Source organism: Schistocerca nitens, unplaced genomic scaffold (genome assembly GCF_023898315.1).
Source record: "Schistocerca nitens isolate TAMUIC-IGC-003100 unplaced genomic scaffold, iqSchNite1.1 HiC_scaffold_381, whole genome shotgun sequence".
In the NCBI taxonomy this organism is placed as follows: domain Eukaryota; kingdom Metazoa; phylum Arthropoda; class Insecta; order Orthoptera; family Acrididae; genus Schistocerca; species Schistocerca nitens.
In genome coordinates, this window is record NW_026045915.1 from 1 (window position 1) to 5000 (window position 5000).

The window sequence follows — 5000 nt, forward strand, 5'->3', positions numbered from 1 at the left end:
GGGGTTCGGTGCTGGACTCTTCCCTGTTCGCTCGCCGCTACTGGGGGAATCCTTGTTAGTTTCTTTTCCTCCGCTTAGTAATATGCTTAAATTCAGCGGGTAGTCTCGCCTGCTCTGAGGTCGTTGTACGAGGTGTCGCACGCCACACCGCCAGCCGGCTGTGCACGCTACCGAGACAGTACCGGTATGCGAACCGCCAGGCGACGGGCGCGCATCGCTCGTTTGAGGGGACGTGGCCGGCCCCACAGGCCGGCACGACACACCCACGTCTCCGAAGCGGGACAAACGCCGCGCGCTTCAGTTTACGTAGCCGACCCTCAGCCAGACGTGGCCCGGGAACGGAATCCATGGACCGCAATGTGCGTTCGAAACGTCGATGTTCATGTGTCCTGCAGTTCACATGTCGACGCGCAATTTGCTGCGTTCTTCATCGACCCACGAGCCGAGTGATCCACCGTCCTGGGTGATCTTTTTACAGTTTCCACTGTCTCTTTCAAAACAGTTGCATAGGCGGGACTGAGGCGTTCGACGGCCCCTGTTCCAGTGTTTTGTGTCCAACGGCCTCACGGCCGATGGGCGTCGTACGGCTCCACTCCGGAGCGGACAGGCACTCGGGCGAACGTCATTCAAAACCGGCGCGAGGCGCCAGGTGCCGCAGGCCAGCCGCTCCAGAGCTTCAGCGCTCGTACCACACAACATTTTCCGTTAGTTTTGAGAAGCACGCGTGGTCCCGCACGCGGCGCACAGCTACTGCGAGCCGTACAGGTAGCGTGTTGCACGACACGACACGCACATCGAAAGACATGCAGTCTAGTCGGTAATGATCCTTCCGCAGGTTCACCTACGGAAACCTTGTTACGGCTTTTACTTCCTCTAAATGATCAAGTTTGGTCATCTTTCCGGTAGCATCGGCAACGACAGAGTCGATGCCGCGTACCAGTCCGAAGACCTCACTAAATCATTCAATCGGTAGTAGCGACGGGCGGTGTGTACAAAGGGCAGGGACGTAATCAACGCGAGCTTATGACTCGCGCTTACTGGGAATTCCTCGTTCATGGGGAACAATTGCAAGCCCCAATCCCTAGCACGAAGGAGGTTCAGCGGGTTACCCCGACCTTTCGGCCTAGGAAGACACGCTGATTCCTTCAGTGTAGCGCGCGTGCGGCCCAGAACATCTAAGGGCATCACAGACCTGTTATTGCTCAATCTCGTGCGGCTAGAAGCCGCCTGTCCCTCTAAGAAGAAAAGTAATCGCTGACAGCACGAAGGATGTCACGCGACTAGTTAGCAGGCTAGAGTCTCGTTCGTTATCGGAATTAACCAGACAAATCGCTCCACCAACTAAGAACGGCCATGCACCACCACCCACCGAATCAAGAAAGAGCTATCAATCTGTCAATCCTTCCGGTGTCCGGGCCTGGTGAGGTTTCCCGTGTTGAGTCAAATTAAGCCGCAGGCTCCACTCCTGGTGGTGCCCTTCCGTCAATTCCTTTAAGTTTCAGCTTTGCAACCATACTTCCCCCGGAACCCAAAAGCTTTGGTTTCCCGGAGGCTGCCCGCCGAGTCATCGGAGGAACTGCGGCGGATCGCTGGCTGGCATCGTTTATGGTTAGAACTAGGGCGGTATCTGATCGCCTTCGAACCTCTAACTTTCGTTCTTGATTAATGAAAACATACTTGGCAAATGCTTTCGCTTCTGTTCGTCTTGCGACGATCCAAGAATTTCACCTCTAACGTCGCAATACGAATGCCCCCGCCTGTCCCTATTAATCATTACCTCGGGTTCCGAAAACCAACAAAATAGAACCGAGGTCCTATTCCATTATTCCATGCACACAGTATTCAGGCGGGCTTGCCTGCTTTAAGCACTCTAATTTGTTCAAAGTAAACGTGCCGGCCCACCGAGACACTCAATAAAGAGCACCCTGGTAGGATTTCAACGGGGTCCGCCTCGGGACGCACGAGCACGCACGAGGCGGTCGCACGCCTTCGGCTCGCCCCACCGGCAGGACGTCCCACGATACATGCCAGTTAAACACCGACGGGCGGTGAACCAACAGCGTGGGACACAAATCCAACTACGAGCTTTTTAACCGCAACAACTTTAATATACGCTATTGGAGCTGGAATTACCGCGGCTGCTGGCACCAGACTTGCCCTCCAATAGATACTCGTTAAAGGATTTAAAGTGTACTCATTCCGATTACGGGGCCTCGGATGAGTCCCGTATCGTTATTTTTCGTCACTACCTCCCCGTGCCGGGAGTGGGTAATTTGCGCGCCTGCTGCCTTCCTTGGATGTGGTAGCCGTTTCTCAGGCTCCCTCTCCGGAATCGAACCCTGATTCCCCGTTACCCGTTACAACCATGGTAGGCGCAGAACCTACCATCGACAGTTGATAAGGCAGACATTTGAAAGATGCGTCGCCGGTACGAAGACCGTGCGATCAGCCCAAAGTTATTCAGAGTCACCAAGGCAAACGGACCGGACGAGCCGACCGATTGGTTTTGATCTAATAAAAGCGTCCCTTCCATCTCTGGTCGGGACTCTGTTTGCATGTATTAGCTCTAGAATTACCACAGTTATCCAAGTAACGTGGGTACGATCTAAGGAACCATAACTGATTTAATGAGCCATTCGCGGTTTCACCTTAATGCGGCTTGTACTGAGACATGCATGGCTTAATCTTTGAGACAAGCATATGACTACTGGCAGGATCAACCAGGGAGCTGCGTCAACTAGAGCTGAGCAGCCGGCCGCCCGGGAGTATGTCCCGGGGGCCCGCGCGAACACGCAAGCGTCCGCTCAATTATTCTGCAAACAGGAGGAGGCTGGGCTCCCCTGCACGATACACCTCGAAACCCTCTCAGGTCCCGGCGGCGCGCAGCGCCGTCCTAAGTACTTGGTCGGGTTCGAGAGAGGCGCAATCGCCCGGAGATAGGCGAGTAGACGCTTTCAGTGCGACCACCCGTGCTCCCAACTGAGCTTGCCGCTGCCGACAGAGGCCCGGGAGCGTGCTGTCGTGGTGTTGCCGGCGGGAGACAACACGCGGCCACAAACAGTGACCGGGCAGCTCCAACGCCAGCGCCACAGAGGGGCAGAGCCCCACTTGGGTGCCAAAGCGAACTCTCCCAGCACAGCGCACGCGCCAACACATCCGCACAGCTGCGATACAAACCACCTGCGAGAACCGCGGGGGCGACCGAGCAGCAGACGGCGTCGCGGCGCCGAGTGCCGGGCGGCGGCGCATCCTCAACGCACACAGTCCTCAATCGGACCAGCACACTGCAGATGTCCACCGCGCTTCGCACCGGGTCCGGGAGGACCCACTTTGGCCGCACGGCGCCGCGCGCTGGGTGCGCCGGCACGCAGATGCGCCGCCTGCCGCGTCCGTCAGCCGGCGCGCCTGCCACTGGGCGCCCCCACCAGCCGGCTGCCGCGCGTGCGCCCACGCAGCGCGCGGCCAGCACGCCGGGCGCCCCCCCCTCACCGGCCGGGGACGGTCCCACCCAGCCACCGCCGCGTATCGCTTCATACCCACATGCCCACTCACGTTCGTGGGTATGACGGGTGTCGCTGAAGCAACCGGTTAATACCTGTACCGATCGTCGATATCAACGATTCACCTCCAGCGCGAACAACCGCGCAACAACGGATTTCCAGTTCATTTGCGTAACTTGGGCAGCAAACGTAGACATCCATCTACATTTGCGACTTCTACGAGTCTTGCATGCCTGGATGTTGTGTGTCACGACGCACTCCATCAGCATACATACACGCTGCGACGTGTGCACGAAAGAACACGTGGAAGGTGGCCAGCGTACGTATGCGAATGCCATTGCACAGCTGCGAAGCGCATTCAACACGCGAACTCCTGACCGACGAGCTAGAGGTGACAGGAGGGGAGGGGGGGGGCGGGGGCGATATACGTCCTATTGCAGTACACAATACAGTGGATAGCGGGACCATGTGGAAAGTAAGCAACACTCGCAAGATGTGAGGGTACGCACCGTCAAATGAATCAATACGCAGAACACCACAGTGTGCGCGAAGTGAACTATGTTGAGATGGTTGCAATTAGGCAACGCTACACGAATTCCTAGATTCATATAACTAACAATTACAGGGCAGGTTAAGGCGCAACGTGGGTTAGGTTAGGGCGCAACGTGGGTTAGGTTAGGGCGCAACTTGGGTTAGGTTAGGGCGCAACGTGGGTTAGGTTAGGGCGCAACGTGGGTTAGGTTAGGGCCCAACGTGGGTTAGGTTAGGGCCCAACGTGGGTTAGGTTAGGGCCCAACGTGGGTTAGGTTAGGGCCCAACGTGGGTTAGGTTAGGGCCCAACGTGGGTTAGGTTAGGGCCCAACGTGGGTTAGGTTAGGGCCCAACGTGGGTTAGGTTAGGGCCCAACGTGGGTTAGGTTAAGGCGCAACTTGGGTTAGGTTAAGGCGCAACTTGGGTTAGGTTAAGGCGCAACTTGGGTTAGGTTAAGGCGCAACTTGGGTTAGGTTAAGGCGCAACTTGGGTTAGGTTAAGGCGCAACTTGGGTTAGGTTAGGGCGCAACTTGGGTTAGGTTAAGGCGCAACTTGGGTTAGGTTAGGGCGCAACTTGGGTTAGGTTAGGGCGCAACTTGGGTTAGGTTAGGGCGCAACTTGGGTTAGGTTAGGGCGCAACTTGGGTTAGGTTAGGGCGCAACTTGGGTTAGGTTAGGGCGCAACTTGGGTTAGGTTAGGGCGCAACTTGGGTTAGGTTAGGGCGCAACTTGGGTTAGGTTAAGGCGCAACTTGGGTTAGGTTAAGGCGCAACTTGGGTTAGGTTAAGGCGCAACTTGGGTTAGGTTAAGGCGCAACTTGGGTTAGGTTAAGGCGCAACTTGGGTTAGGTTAAGGCGCAACTTGGGTTAGGTTAAGGCGCAACTTGGGTTAGGTTAAGGCGCAACTTGGGTTAGGTTAAGGCGCAACTTGGGTTAGGTTAAGGCGCAACTTGGGTTAGGTTAAGGCGCAA

General features: G+C 56.4%; 2 non-coding genes across 2 annotated transcripts; both read right to left on the reverse strand.

Annotated features, from left to right (window-relative positions):
* Positions 1-311: 311 nt before the first annotated feature.
* Positions 312-466, reverse strand: LOC126230350 (5.8S ribosomal RNA). The gene has a single exon (XR_007544262.1). It is a non-coding gene; the product is annotated as a 5.8S ribosomal RNA (ribosomal RNA).
* A 352-nt stretch (positions 467-818) lies between these two features.
* On the reverse strand, positions 819-2727 carry LOC126230364 (small subunit ribosomal RNA). Its single transcript, XR_007544275.1, has one exon. It is a non-coding gene; the product is annotated as a small subunit ribosomal RNA (ribosomal RNA).
* Positions 2728-5000: the final 2273 nt, after the last annotated feature.